The following is a 15753-nucleotide window of genomic DNA, read 5'->3' as shown; positions in this document are numbered from 1 at the left end:
CGGCCCACAAGGGCCATGGAGAGCCGACTCAGCAAGGTGGTGCAAAAAAAACAAAACAAGGGAAACAAGCAAAAACACAGAAGAGTGTGTAGCAAATGGACACAGAGAGCAGACAGCACACAAAAAAAGCCACGGGGGGGGAGGGGGAGATAAAAATAAAAGAAAACATAGGACTGTATAACACAGTGAACTCTGTTGTAGATGGTAGGCTATAGTTAATAGTAAAAGTATAAGAATGTCCTTTCATGAATTACAACAAATGTACAACACTAATACAAGGTGTTAATAATAGTTTGGTGTATGGAAAAATATATTGTAAACTATGGATGACAGTTAATAGTACTATTTTAATAATTTTTTATCAGTTGTAACAAAGGTAACTACTGTTTTAAAAATAGTACAATTACAAAAAATTGCTATCATCAATTATAACAAATGTTTCACACCAATGGTGAGGTGGTGTGTGGGAATCCTGTATTTTATGCACGATTGATCTGTGAACCCATAAATTCTCTAAGAAAAAAAAAATTGGAAAAGATATAACTATTTCTGAGGATATGGAGAAAAATGGAATCTTCATACACTCCTGATGGGGATGTAAAGTGGTACAGCCCATTTGGGCTGTAGTTAACATAGAGTTAAACATAGAGTTACCATATAATCCAGCATTTCTATTTCTAGTTATATAGACACAAGCAAATTGAAAGCATATGTCCACACAAAAACCTGTACACAAATGATCATAGTAGCATTATTCATAATAGTCGAAATACAGAAGCACCCCAAATGTCCACCAATGGATGAATGGATAAACAAAATGTGGTAAATCTATACAGTAGAATATGATTCAGCAGTAAAAAGGAATGAAGTACTAATACGTGCTACCACATGGATGAACCTTGAAAACATTATGCTAAGTGAAAGGAACCAGACACAAAGGTCATGTATTGTATTGTTCCATTTATGTTGGCCTCCGCTGCTGCACTGCAGGCGGGTCACTGCAGGCGGGTCACTGCAGGCGAGGTCGCTGCCGGGGATCGGGCCTACGCCACGGCCTGACCGGGGGCGGCAGCGGGCGGCTCAAGGCTTGGGGGACGCGCGGTTCGATGGAGGAAAAACCACGGAGACTAGGTCTATGCGCAGGTCTGATTTTATTCGGGAAGTACATGGGGTTTTATAGTGTCATGGAGGCGGGGAGGTTGTGGGAGGGGCATGTCCGCGGGGCAGCTGAGGATTGGCTGCAGAGGCAAGGGCGGACCTGCGGTTTATGACGTAAGCCATTGATGGCAGAGGGGGTTGTTTCCGAGGTTGTGCCGGGGGCGGATACGGGATGAGGGCGGTTGAAATGAGGCGGGGAGAACAGCGATCGGCTGGGAGGGGGAAGATAACAGTGACTGGGAGGAGGGGCAGAGGGAGGCAGCAGCACAAACTGCTGCTTGAGAAGGGCCACAATACAGGGAGGTTACGAGGAACAGGCGGGCAAAGTATAAGGAAGCGAAAGGCAGGGTGGGAGCAGGGGACAATTGCTCCCCTCTTTCAAAAATAAGAACCATTGGCGGCTTTGAAGAAAGCGCAGATTTTGCAGGATTGACATTTTGTAGGGAGGAAAGATGAGGGGGGTTGAGAGGAGGGGAAATAGGAGAGAAAGGAACGAGGAGGGGCTACCGGCAGGGGGTGTGGGGGCACGAGGGGGGCGTGAGCAGAGGGGAGGGCGGCTGAAATGCCCGATTCCCCATGCGGAGGGCAGAGAACCCGTACCCGCAGCTCGAGGTGGCCACGATGGGCCCCTATCGATGGCCGCCTCTTGCCACCTTCGTGAGCCACACCTGGGCGTGCCCGGGCTTCCTCGGGAAGGGGATGGCTTTGGGAGAGGACTAGGACAGCTGTGCGAGGGGAATAGGGATGGAGACATTTGGCAACGACGAGGAGACAGGAAGGGCGAGGGGGGTCGCAGCTTTCTGGAGGAAGTCGCAGTTGGGGGGAGTACATGGTGGGGAAGGTGGGGAGTGAGGGGAGAGAAAGAGGAAACCAGGCGGTTGAAGAAGGGCGGCCCAAAGGGGCGTGGCTGGCCTGGGCTGAGGAGGCTAAGGAGAGCATAATGATGAGAAGGTGTAGGAGGGGGGGGTAGGTAGGAGGGCGCTGGGCAGGGGAGGCGCGAGCATGATGGAGAAGCTGGAGAATTTGCTGCTCGATGGAGGCATCTTCGAGGGAGAGACGGCTCAAGCGGCGGACAAGAAGACGACGTCGACGTCGCTCGCGGGCGGGAGAGAGCTGGCGTGGTCCCTGCGGGTGATGGCGCGGAGGGGGCAGACTCAGGCGGGCTCGACTGGGCGACTGGAGGCGTCATCTGCAATGACAAGAGGAGAAAAAACCTCACGGGGGGGTGAGGTGCGGAGAGGGGCCATCATTATGGCAGGGGGGAATCATCAGGGGGAAGAGGGTTGGGAGGTGGAAGGTCGGCAGGGCCGTGTGGAGTGAAGGGCTTAACAAGACGAGCAGGGGATCCAGACAGGCTGGGGTGCAGATTCCGGGAAGACGCAGGCAAATCCTCGCCCTTGGGTGAGAAGGAGCGCTGGTCCGGTCCACTTGCTAGTGAGCGGGTCGCGCCAGAGGACGAGAGGGGCCGGAGTGGGCCGGTAAGAGGGCCCCCAGTGCTTGTGGACGGGCGAAAGCCCCTCAGAGTCAAAGGTCATCAGGTTGTGCTGGATGAGCACTTGCGTGACTGTTTCACGTGGGGTGAGGCGGGGTTGAGTCTCTCTAGTCTTCTGGACGAGGATCTTGAGGGTTTGGTGAATTCTTTCAACAAGTCCTTGGTTTCACGTGGGGTGAGGCGGGGTTGAGTCTCTCTAGTCTTCTGGACGAGGATCTTGAGGGTTTGGTGAATTCTTTCAACAAGTCCTTGGCCTTGCGGGTTGTATGCGATGCCGAAGTGGTGGGTGATGTTGTAGAGCTTCACAAACTCGGCAAAGGCGGCGCTGCGGTAGGAGGGGCCATTATCTGTCTTTATGTCCCAAGGGACTCCCATGAAGAGGATGGCTTCCCGGAGCGCTTGAGTGGCATACTTGGCAGACTCTCCCGGGAGGGCGACGGCATAGCAGAGGTGCGAAAACGTATCGATGGCAACATGAAGGAACTTCCATCGGCCAAAGGAAGCGACATGTGTGACATCTAATTGCCATCTAGAGTTGGGCCGCAATCCGCGCGGGTTGACACCCTGGGGCTGGAGTGGCCCCAGGGGCAGCAAAGGTGCGCAGGAGCGGCACGCACGCACCAGATGTTTGCATGTCTCGATGGGAAGTTCTGGGAGGAGTCGATGGAGGGCGGGCGCACCAAGATGGAAGCGCGCATGCAAGGTCTTTGCCTGGTTGATATGCCTCCTACGGCAGCTGCGGGGCTGAGGGCATTGATGGAAGCACCTTGGGCGGCCTGGTCAGCGAGATGGTTGCCGTGAGCCAAGGAGCCTGGGAGGCCTGAGTGGCTCCTAACATGGGCAATGAACCAGGGTTGTCGCCGCCTCTCTAAGAGGAGTTGAAGGTCAGCTAAGGCCAGGTTGATGTCCCGGTTGCCCGATGCTAGCAAGGCGGCAGGAAGGCCGCAAAGGCAAGGATACGAGAGACCTGCAGGCAGTAGAGACTGTCCGTGAAGATATTTACTGGCTGGTCCTGGAGGTATTGGAGAGCCAGAGTGACGGCTTTCAATTCGGCCACTTGGACAGAGCTGCTATGTCGGCGGTGTGGCAGAGGGGTTGTGTGGAGTTTGGCTTGTAGAGGACTATAGCAAGGCAGTGCTTGGAGGCGTCAGTTGAAGGCGATGGCGGCGTTGGGGAGTGGCTTGGAGGACTGGAACGGGAAATGGTCAGGAGCTGCGACGGGGAGCGTGCTGAGGCCTTGTATGAGGCGGTGCTGGGGGAAGTGATTATCGAAAAATGGGCCGGAGAATAGGAGGAACAGTGCCTGCATATCTATGGAGTCCTTTAGCAAGTGAGTGACCTGCTGAGTTGTAAGGGGCCAAATGATGACATCTGGATGACGCCCGTAATGGTGGGTGGAGCGCTCAACAAGGGCGATGGCGAGCTGCTGTGAACAGGACGGATTGGGGGGTGATTTTGCGAAGCTTGCTTTTGGCTAAATGGACCCACAGGAGTGGACCGTCCTGCCAGATGAGGCCAGTGGGGGTCCCACGGGTGGGAAGGACCAAGTCCTGCAAATGGCTTGTCTGGGTCTATTCGCTGGAGCAAGCAGTCCATTAGGGCAGAGTTGACACAGCTCAGGGCGCACTCTGCTTCATACGACAGGGTGACCCTCTTTGTGGGTGCCTGTGATGGTGGGCCAGTGGTCTGAAGGAGCTGGAACAGGCTGCAGCTGATGTGTGGTGACTGGCAGCGACGGGCGCAGCCAGTTGAGCTGGCCACAAAGCAGTTGGAGATCATGGAGCGTCATGGTTTTGGGGATGTTTATAAGCGGCGCCATGGGCGTGACCGTTTCCCGAGATTTCAAAGCCCAAGAATTGAAACGGTGGGTGGAAAACGGCTTTCCTCTATGTTGATCTGAAGACCGATATCTTTCAGATTGGAGAGAAGACTGGCAACTATAGCTTGTAGTTTTGGCTCGCTCGGATGGGCTACAAGGATGTCATCCATGTAATGCACGATAGTGGCCTCGGAGGTTAAGGGCTCAATAGCAGTAGCCACAAACAGCTGGCAGATGGCAGGGCTGTTCTTCATGCCTTGGAGGAGGACTTTCCACTGATACCGTTTGGCAGGCCGGTGGTGGTTGGGCTGGGGAACAGTAAAGGCGAACCGTGGGCGGTCATCCGGATGCAGGGGGATAGAGAAGAAGCAGTCCTTGATGTCGAGGACTGCCACATACCAATCTCGCGGAAAGGCTGACGGGTGAGGCATGCCGGGCTGAGGAGAGCCCATGGGTTTGATGTGCTTGTTAACCTCTCGCAGGTCGTGGAGGAGGCGTGGCTTGCCAGATTTTTTGATGATGAAAAAAATGGGAGTATTGTATGGACTGGTGGAGGGCTCAACATGGCCAGCACGGAGCTGCTCTTCCACGAGGTCCTGAAGAATAGCTAGTTTCGGGGCAGTCATAGGCCATTGCTCCACCACCCACAACCATGGGTTCCTCTGTGTCCCATTGCAGAGGAACGGGTGCTGGAGGTCGAACACGAGCAACGGCCAAAACTATTGGGGGGGCAGCGATGGCTGCGAAGTAAAAAGAACGGCGCCTGACTGGTGAAGAATGTCGCGCCCCAAAGGACTTGCTTGATATCCTTGAGAACCAGGGGACGGAAGAACCCCTGACCGTCCATCGGTGTCATGCCAGGCAAGATCTTCAGCCGCCTGTTGCGAGGAGGACTGGCCTGTGGCGCCTACGATGACGGGTCCGGCTGTGAGTGGGAAGTCACGAGCTTGGGAGAGTGGATGCAGGAGATTTCGGCGCCGGTGTCAAGAAGGCCGTCCATCCACTTTCCATTGACCTTGATGGTGAGGCGCGGCTGCGAAAGCGGGCGACATGGGAACGGACCAGTGGATGCCTACGGGCGGGGCTGGCGCGGGGCGATTGGAGCCTCTTGATGGCGGGGCTGAGGCTTGCCCCGCTGCCCGTTTAAAGGCTGTCTCGGACACGGCAATCGCGAGCCCAATGATACCCTTTTCCACAGCGCGGGCAGGGGGTGGAGGGCGGCCGGGCGGCAGGAACAGGGCGCGGTGGTGGCACCATAGGCTGGACTACGGGTTGTGGCAGAGCCGGAAGGTTGGGGCACTCCCGAGCGAAGTGGCCCAATTCGCCGCAGCGGAAGCAGGTGTTGGTTGTTTTGGACTGCCGCGACAATAGCCGCTGCAAGCGCAGATGCTTGCCCAGAAACTCCGGAGCATGCGAGGACCCAGTCTTGGAGCGGCTTGTCACGAAGGGGACGAATGATGGCTTTGCAAGCTGGGTTAGCCCCCTCCTGCAGGATGTCCTTAACGAAGGACTCGCGGGCTGCATTGCCGACGACTCGCCTCTCTGCAGCGGCCTGCACACGAGCTACGAACTCGTTAAACGGCTCCTCGGGTTTTTGGAAAAGCTTCACGAGGGGCTCTGGGGCGGCCGCGGCGCACGAACGGAAGGCTCGGAAAACACAGTCACGGAGCTGGATGAAAAACCCAGGCGGGGTGGCAGTGTAGGCGCTGGGATCGCCGTAAGGGCCGAACCCGAGAAATGCGTTTGCAGGGTAATGCACACCCTGACGAGCATTGTCGGCAATCTGATTGTCGATCAGGACACTGAGATGGGCTCGCCAGTCAATGAATTGCCCGGGGGAGAGAACCGCTCGGGCTAGAGAGATCCAATCGTAAGGGATGCAGCGAGGGATGGTCATACGCTCAAGAAGGTCTTGGGCATGAGGGCTGGCAAGGCCATCCTCTTTTATCGCGTTGCGGAGCCATTTGGATGTCTTTGGGAGAGAAGGGACCCACGCTTGTGGGCTCTGCGGAGTGCGAGCGGGATTGAGGGGGAACATCTGAGCCAGAGGTGGAGTGGGAGCGGTGAGAACAGGCGGTGTCGTACGCTGGCGGAGGAGGATTCACGACGCTCCCGCTATTGCTGGAGCAGGCGGGAGGTGAAGCGGGCCATGGAGGTGAGGCATTGGCGGTGCCACCGGGCGCCGGCCAGGAGGGCGCGGCGGCAACGGTGTTCCTGATTGGCCAAGATGGCGGCATGGTGACATCACGCCTGACATCACTTCTGGCCTCGGGCCAAGATGGAGGAGTGGCCACGTCATTTCCAGGTACAGGCCAAGATGGCACCGGAGGCTCTGCCGGTTTAGCCGAAAATGGCGATCGGCAGGCATCCGGACGGGACCGGATGGCGACGAGACAGGAAGAGGTGGGTAAAGGCGGGAAGAGGGCGCCGAGGAAGAAGAAGGAGGAGGTGTGCCATGTTGGCATTGTTTGCAGGACGCGGTGGGGGGTGGGAGAAGGCGGGGGGTCGCCATGTTGGTTGGGGTCCGGATCGGAGGCTGTGGGGGATCCAGTTCGAGCGCGGCCTCTAGCTGGGCGGACAGAGAACGAGTATCATCGTCTCCATCAGGATCGCAGGTGAGAGGGTGGCTAGGCTCACAGGCGAGAGCGGAGGCAGGGGAGGGCACACCTTGGAGACAGGCGCGGATAGCGAAGAGGGTCGGGATAAGGCCGGGGGGAAACTGCTTGCGATCGTGCTCCATAGCGGACGTCACCCGCTGAATTAAACGTTCATAGGTCTCTGGGCTCCAGAGAGCACAGGTGACGAGCCAAGGGTTAAAGGTAGGAGAAGGTCCCAATACCGCTGTAGCTGACGGAGAGAGACCTTCACGTGGTGAGTCTCTAAGAGGGCAGCGAGCAGGCGGACTTGAGGAACCTGACGGGATGAGAGGGAGGCCCCCATCGCGGCAGAGGGCTCAGGAGGGGGGTGAAGGGAGCAACGCCGGAGAGTCCCTACCTTGAGCGGCGGCACGGGAGGACGGCGATGGGTCCGTGCGAGGGCTGTCAGCAGCGGGCTGGCCAGACAAGGGGCCGTAGCTGGGGTCCCTGTTCGGGCGCCACCTGTTGGCCTCCGCTGCGGCACTGCAGGCGGGTCACTGCAGGCGAGTCGCTGCCGGGGATCGGGCCTACGCCACGGCCTGACCGGGGCGGCAGCGGGCGGCTCAAGGCTTGGTGGGGACGCGCGGTTCGATGGAGGAAAAACCACGGAGACGAGGTCTATGCGCAGGTCTGATTTTATTCGGGAAGTACATGGGGTTTTATAGTGTCATGGAGGCGGGGAGGTTGTGGGAGGGGCATGTCCGCGGGGCAGCTGAGGATTGGCTGCAGAGGCAAGGGCGGACCTGCGGTTTATGACGTAAGCCATTGATGGCAGAGGGGGTTGTTTCCGAGGTTGTGCCGGGGCGGATACGGGATGAGGGCGGTTGAAATGAGGCGGGGAGAACAGCGATCGGCTGGGAGGGGGAAGATAACAGTGGCTGGGAGGAGGGGCGGAGGGAGGCAGCAGCACAAACTGCTGCTGAGAAGGGCCATAATACAGGGAGGTTACGAGGAACAGGCGGGAAAAGTGTAAGGAAGCGAAAGGCAGGGTGGGAGCAGGGGACACATTTATATGAAATGTCCAGATAAACAAATCTATAGAGACAGCAAGTAGATTAGTAGTTGCTTAGGGTTGGGGGAGATGTGGGATTTGTTGGTGACTGCTGAAGGATAACACGGGTTTCTTTTGGGAGTAATGAAAACGTTCTAAAATTGATTACAATTGAGTAAGAAGAGGAAGACCAAGCAAGAAAAGGCATAAGGCTAGCAAAATAAGGAGTTGACAGGGAACAAGGAATAGGATTGTTGTTAGGTTTTCTTTGCCTTAGAATTTAGGGTTTTTTTTGTTTGTTTGTTTGTTTTAAAGATTTATTTATTTAATTTCCCCCCCTCCCCTGGTTGTCTGTTCTTGGTGTCTCTTTGCTGCGTCTTGTTTCTTTGTCCGCTTCTGTTGTCGTCAGCGGCACGGGAAGTGTGGGCAGCGCCATTCCTGGGCAGGCTGCTCTTTCTTTTCACGCTGGGCGGCTTTCCTCACGGGCGCACTCCTTGCGCGTGGGGCTCCCCTACGCGGGGGACACCCTTGCGTGGCAAGGCACTCCTTGCGCGCATCAGCGCTGCGCATGGCCAGCTCCACACGGGTCAAGGAGGCCCGGGGTTTGAACCGCAGACCTCCCATATGGTAGACAGACGCCCTAACCACTGGGCCAAAGTCCGTTTCCCTAGGGTTTTGTTTTAGGGTCTTGACCTAGACAGAGCTGCCTCTCTTCCCTGAGGACAGGAGAGGCCGCTAAGCCAAGCTAGATTTTGGAACGTAGACACAGTCAACAATATGATACGCCCTTTGTTCCCTATCACAGCTATGCTAAGAAATACCTGGATATTATCTACACTGTTTCCAACCCTCTTGCTGAAGGTGGAATCCTTCAACCAGCCCCAGAGATGGTGTTACTCTCTCGGAGACAAGAGGTGGGTGACAAAGAGGTTGCTGGGACCATACAGTTGAACATCTACAGACCTTACCTGGTGGGCAAGAAAGCAGGGTAGAAATGGTGTGCCTCTTGTGACATCCAGTCTTCTTTTGTAGAAGTTGGAGATGCACGTATACATCCTAAACCTAGAGAAACTTTTAAGAGAGAAATTGCGGTGATTACATATGCCCTCCCTTTCCAGTTATGTACCAATCACCTGGCAAGTGGCCGTAGACATCATGTCCTTGAGCAGTTACGACAGTTCTCACTGTTGATTCAGCTGCTTCCCCTGAGAAGCACAGTGTACCCTGCCAGGACCCTCCTCTTGGGTTGGTTCCCCAAGAAACATACTGACAAGATGGTGCAGGTTTAGGGAGAATTCCCTTGGGGACAACAGCTGTAAGGGAATGAGAGAAGCAGGGTCAGGCAGAGGGAGAAGTTGGGCTGTGATGCAGTTGCAGTAGAGGCCTCAGCTGACCCTAAAGGGATGTTCTGGAACTGGGACGGCCTTTCAGAATTGTCCCCAACTGAGGCAAGGGATCCAGGCAAAAACCAGTTATTGGCTGTGGGGGCATACCCCTGGATGAGGTGGCTTCCTGCTGGTGGTAGTTCCCACAGAAGAACTCCACGGTGGGCCATCAGTAGTCAACCCCAGGGCTATGGCAGCTGGAATCATGTTTGTCCCATTCTTGGAGGAAGAATCTGGGTGGTACTGAAGTCAAAAGGGCCTTCCAGACCTTTTCCCATTGGAAAATCTCAGAGCCTTGGTAATATAAAAGAAATGTTCAAATATTAAGCATTTAAATGTTAGTACTTTTTTCCAAAGACGTCTGTGCTGTCTGAGGTGGTGGCCCCTGGACACATGCGGCTATTGAAATGGGCCTGGATGTGTAAAATACACACTAAATTGCAAAGACATCTATGAAAACCAGTGTGTCGAGTATCTCATTAGTAATTTTAAAATATTGATTACATTTTGAAATAATACTTTGAATACATTGGTTAAATAAAATATATCATTACTACTACTTTCGCCTGTTTCTTTTTAGTTTTTTAATGTGACTACTAGAAAAATTTAGATTATATGACTCACGTTAGATTTCCATGGACAGTGCTGTCCTAGACCTTCTCAGGCAGTCGGTGTTGGTTGCTTTCTGAAATGGGAAGAAGGCTTGTTTCTCTCTTCATTTGATGGCAAGCAAAACCAATATTCATTGCTGCTGTGGTAAACCATACCTTGCATGTAACAAACTTTCATGAACGTTTGTTGAGGAAAGTGTTGAGGCCAGAAAATCCCATTTTGTTTTAGTTTCCTCTTTAGATAAGGCCACTGGCATTTTGTTTATCAGATTCCTTAGCTTCAGCACAGATGGGGAAGAAAAAAAGTTGTGGGTACATCAAGGGTGTGTGAAAGAAAGAATAGCTTATTAAAACTTGGTGATGTCATTCCAAGAAGGCAATTGAGGGAAGATTGCACAATAACAGTAGGTACAGTTTGCAGAGTCTTAACAGCAATACAAATGCCCTTCTGAGTGCTTTTTCACAGGCATTATCCCATTTAATCTTCTAACAGTACCATGAGGTGTATGTTTTTATTATTCTCAGTTTACAGGCAAAGAAACTCTGGTTTATATTACCTCCCTGGCCCTGTGGGATTTGAGCTTTTGACCCCTGCTCCTTGGCCAATTTCCTATTTTTAAATATTGAAAACTGATTGAAACCAAATGAGTAGAGTTCTAATCTAAGCCTTAATTCAAATACACTGATTGAATTTTTTTATCAAATTCATTTACATTATGATTTAAATATGTACTTAGACGTGATTTGACCCTAGCACAGATTATTCTATTTAAGATTTTCCTTTTGTAAGTACATTCTAGTTGTTTAACAGAATCTCATTATGTATCTTAACTCAAAGATAATTTTCAGGTTTCCTTTTGGAAAGGACCAGATGCTAAAAATAATTTGTTTTTCAAATATTGGAGCTATTTCAGAATATGAAGCTAATTGAAGTGATTCACTGGTAGGTGACCCATTTCCAATTCAGCAGGTCAGTGAGGGTCTGCGGGTAATATTTTTCCTATTTTTATTAGTACAGTCACAGCTACCAAAATGTCAAGATTTCAATGGTTTTATTTAACTAGAACGACACATGTTTTCCAAATATTTTTATTCAAGGAAGATAAAAAAAAAGCCTGAGATTTCTTTCCAATAAAAGAATGAGAAATTTTTTAAATGTTTAACTTCTTTATAAATGTAAAATATGCTTTTTTCTAACATACGTACTAAGCAAATTGTTCCAGTCAGGTCAGCATGTGAACCTTAGAATATGGGATTATAAGTAACACTCTTCTCCATTTCTCCTTTTACAGGGCATAAGCAAAAGCATTCCTATGTATATCGCCATGTAGTACTAACTTCCAAAGGGAAAACGTATTTTTCCTATGGTTGTTAACTGTTGAAAGCTTAATTATCAACTCAAAGTGCTGGTTTGATTTAAGGGAAAGGTGTGGCTTCTGGAGTAGTCAGACCTGGGTTCAAATCCCCACCCTACTGCTTATCAGCTGAGGAGCCCAGGGGGAGCCATTTGTCCTCTAAGAAGCTGTGTTTCCTCTTCTTTAAAATGGGGATAACAACACCTACCTTGCAAGGGTTGGCGTGAGGGTCAAATTAAATGACTGGAAATATTTTCTCAATCATAAGGCTTATATGTCATGTTCTTGCTGATGAATTCCAGTGATTCAGAGGCGGTGAGGTGCAGTAGGAAGAGCACTGGATTTGAAGTCAGGAGAGGAAAGAAGGTAACGCTGGTTGAACACTGGTTTCTGTTATGCTTGGAACTTTACATAAATTGTATCATTTTCCTTACCTTGCCAGGTAGGTGTTAATACTCCCATTTTGCAGTATCCTCTTCTTACTTCTTAGACTTGGAGTCATGTTCCCATTATGCAAATTACTATGTGGCCCTAATGCTCAGTTTTCTAATCTGTAAAGTCAGAGTAGTATTCATCCTGACATCACCTCAAATCCTTTTTGGAGGTGCCCAAACTCTTTATTTATTTACTTACTTAATTTTTATTTTTTTAAAGATTTATTTATTTTATTTAATTTCCCCCCCTCCCCTGGTTGTCTGTTCTTGGTGTCTCTTTGCTGCGTCTTGTTTCTTTGTCCGCTTCTGTTGTCCTCAGCGGCACGGGAAGTGTGGGCGGTGCCTTTCCTGGGCAGGCTGCACTTTCTTTTCACGCTGGGCGGCTCCTCACGGGCGCACTCCTTGCGCGTGGGGCTCCCCCACGCAGGGGACACCCTTGCGTGGCACGGCACTCCTTGCGTGCATCAGCACTGCGCATGGGCCAGCTCCACATGGGCCAAGGAGGCCCGGGGTTTGAACCACGGACCTCCCATATGGTAGACGGACGCCCTAACCACTGGGCCAAAGTCCGTTTCCCCTTACTTAATTTTTAAAGATTTATTTTTTATTTATTTCTCTCCCCTTCCCCCCTCCCCCCCCCCCCCCGCCATTGTCTGCTCTCTGTGTCCATTTGCTATGTGTTCTTCTGTGTCCACTTGCATTCTTGTCAGCAGCACCAGGAATCTATGTCTCTTTTTTGTTGTGTCATCTTGCTGTGTCAGCTCTCTGTGTGTGTGGTGCCACTCCTGGGCAGGCTGTGCTTTTTTTCACGCTGGGCGGCTCTCCTTGCGGGGCGCATTCCTTGCGCATGGGGCTTCCCTACGCGGGGGACACCCCTGCATGGCACAGCACTCCTTGCGCGCATCAGCACTGCACATGGGCGAGCTCACCACAAGGGTCAGGAGGCCCTGGGTTTGAACCCTGGACCTCTCATATGGTAGGCAGATATTCTATCAATTGAGCCAAATCTGCTGCCCCCCAAACCCTTTAAAGAGTCAGATTAGCTGTCAATAAAAAGTGAAAGTTCAAGTCATCACCTTTCAAATCAAATGGGACAAAACATTGGCATAACTGCATTTTTAAACTTTCCAGCACATACTTCTCTTAAGATCTGTGACCGTTTACAAAGTGGGAGACATGCCTTCAGAGTAACCAGGTCCTGGCCACCTTAATCAGTTTGTAAAGATGTCTTGAAAAACACAGTTGAAGGATGATTGTTCACATGAAAATGAGCAATCACCAGGAGGATGGCAGGATTCAAATGTGGCACAGAGGAAGACAGGAGCTGGGATCCTGAGCCTGCAGTGAATGTGAGGAGTGGCCAGGCCAGCTCATGACGCCACAGTAATAAGGAAAGGATTCTGGCTCACCACTTGGACTTCAAAGGAAGAGGGGAAAGGTCCAGGAGATTGCAAGCCTCCCCCCACCCCTAGAGGCCTGTGGCCTGTGGCTACTTAAGGGAAAGTGCTTTCTCTTCTGCCCATCTAGCACAACCCATCTTGTGCTGGGCCCAGCCAACTAATTGAAAGGCCAGCCTGGAACTCAATTACTGCTTTTGTTGGCAGAGTAGAGGCCTGCCCATGTCAGCTTGATTTGGTGGAAAACTTGCTGGACACACACAAAAAGGGAAAGAGCATTTCTCATTCCTAAGGACAAGAAGACGACAGTCCCCTGGTTGGAGTTCCTAAGGTGGCCAAAGAACCTCCCTTGCTTTGTGTTTTGTCCAGGAAGTTCTTCTATGCAACAATTGTGTATTCACACAGTCAGAAAACAAGGGTGCTCAAAGCTGTTTAGGTGGCAGAGCACCTGGAAGTCATGGCTTCCTTTGCAGAAGATGAGAACACACTGATACTCTGATTTCTCGCATACAAAGCATGACCGCACTCAGGAAAATACACTGATGTAATCTGCTTCTAGGTTGGGTTAAAATCAGTCTGGTTAATTAAATATGCATACTGTTATAAAATAACCAAATCACAGCCCTAAGGACCCTGGCTCAGGGAGAAAACAAGCTGCTATGCTACTCAGGATCAAGTTTGCAGGTGTTTCCATTACCATGTATTTGCCAGAGGTTTGGATGTTATGCTGGGACTTGACAGTAGTCTTGGAAGAAAAATCTCGTGAGGAAACAAAATTAACAAAGTGCTAGTCATTAACATTTTTTTCTAATTAGCAAATCAAGAAAAAAATATCATGTTTTGGGGGCTTTAGAGTCAGAAAGCCCTGGGTTTGAATCATGTGACAGTGGACAGGTTACATAATCTTTTGGAACTTGTTTCCTGTTCTTTAAAACGTAGGTAGTGCCTATTTGGCAAGATTAATCTCGAGATTAGTAATAAGGGATGTAAAGCCCCTAGCACAGGGCCTAGCCCATGCTGAGAGACTTAATTAAGGGCAGGGTGATTGTTTTTTTTTTTTTTTTTTTAATTAACTTTTTATCCTGAAATACTTTCAAACTTACAGGACAGTTGCAAAAATAATACAAAACCCATACAGAGAACTCCAACATCCAGACATCCAGGTCTACCAACGTTTACTGTTTTGCCACATTGGTCATATCAAGAACAGGTATTTTTAATATCGTTAGGACCAGAACGCTTCTTCCAGCTCAGTTAAGTGGGAAAGCCTACCTGAGCTGGAAGAGGCCTCAGAGACATGTGGGTTTAGAGGCGCTGAGAGGGGCCCAAGCCCTAAGGTAAGTTTGCAGGGAGCCGGGCACCCTTCCCAACCTCCCGCCTCGGCCGAGCGGCTTTTCCCCAGAGCGATGCGGTTCTCTTCTGCAAACCCGGAGCCTCCGCTGCAAACTCCGGCGCTGCCCCTCGAGGCCACAGGGCCCGGCGTGCGTGCGCTTCTTTTTTGGTAGCCAGCCAGGAGGCGAGAATGCGCCGTGACTCACCTGGTGAGCCAGCCCCGCGTCCCTAGCGATTCTTCCTGGTAAGGAAAACACTGTGCTCGCAGGTTGGCTTTTCTCTTGGGTGGCGGCGCCCCTCCCCCGTGGCCTGGCGGTGCTCCCCACAGGGCAGGCGCCCGCGTCGTGGCGTCTGCAGCCGCACGGGCGGGGGTCCTGGCTCCCGGCCGGGCCCTGCCGAGGGGCTGGCGCCGGGTGCCCGCCCCGGGGCGCGGGAGAGCAGGTCTGGGCAGAGGGCGGTGGACTGGGAGCGCAAGGCGACGCGTCGGCACTTGTCTGCGAGTCGCTGCGCGGCCCTCCTGGCACCGAGGGAGAGACGCGGGAGCAGAAGCAACAGCACAGAAGAAGCTGGGAGGACCTACGGGGTGGCCCGGGCCGCAGCTTCCACCGCGGAAGACCCTCCTGATGACTTAAAATTCTTAAAAAGACCCCCGGGCCTCAGTGCCCACCCTGACCCCTCCGCTCCGTCCCGCACCTCATCCGCGGCTTGGCGGGCAGCGCCCGTCTGCCAATCACTGGCTTCTATTACGTCACCGGCAGCCAATCAGAGCTTCCGGTTAGCGCTCGCGAGCCGGTGTTACCACCCGGGCTTGACTGACTCCGAACCCGGAACAAAGAGCCGCGGCGGCGTGAGTCAGCAGGCAGAGCCGCGCGGACGGCTTTTTTTTGGGGGGGAAGCCCGCAAATACTTGAACGCAGACCTCGCACTGCCTCGGCGAGATCCCAGTCGAGAACCGGCGATCTAATCCAGTCCCCATATTTTGCCCGGAGGGGAAAAGGGGCTCGGCCCGGGGTGCGCGGGGAGTTGTCGGCCGAGCAGCGGGGCTGGGCCCTCGGCCCCCCGGGCTCCGCCAGGGGGCCCGCCCGCGGGGCCGCTCCACCCCTCCCTGGCTGCTGGGTGGTCCGCGCCCCGACGGGGAAGGGC

General features: G+C 52.5%; 1 long non-coding RNA gene across 5 annotated transcripts; it reads right to left on the bottom strand.

Annotated features, from left to right (window-relative positions):
- Positions 1-2152: 2152 nt before the first annotated feature.
- Positions 2153-15341, bottom strand: LOC131276204 (uncharacterized). 5 transcript variants are annotated; one of them, XR_011647558.1, is made up of 3 exons: positions 10106-12312; positions 9065-9775; positions 2153-2347 (listed from the first exon to the last, which is right to left on the bottom strand). It is a non-coding gene; the product is annotated as an uncharacterized lncRNA (long non-coding RNA). The 5 variants fall into 5 exon arrangements; XR_011647557.1 differs by lacking the exon at positions 2153-2347 and adding an exon at positions 14817-15341 and having other exon boundaries at positions 7723-9775; positions 10106-11784; XR_009183718.2 differs by lacking the exon at positions 2153-2347 and having other exon boundaries at positions 7723-9775; positions 10106-10166; positions 10249-12312.
- Between the last annotated feature and the right edge of the window lie 412 nt (positions 15342-15753).

Source organism: Dasypus novemcinctus, chromosome 26, assembly GCF_030445035.2.
Source record: "Dasypus novemcinctus isolate mDasNov1 chromosome 26, mDasNov1.1.hap2, whole genome shotgun sequence".
Classification (NCBI taxonomy): domain Eukaryota; kingdom Metazoa; phylum Chordata; class Mammalia; order Cingulata; family Dasypodidae; genus Dasypus; species Dasypus novemcinctus.
Note: the sequence above shows the minus strand (reverse complement) of the source record. Positions and strands in the feature narration are given on the sequence as shown.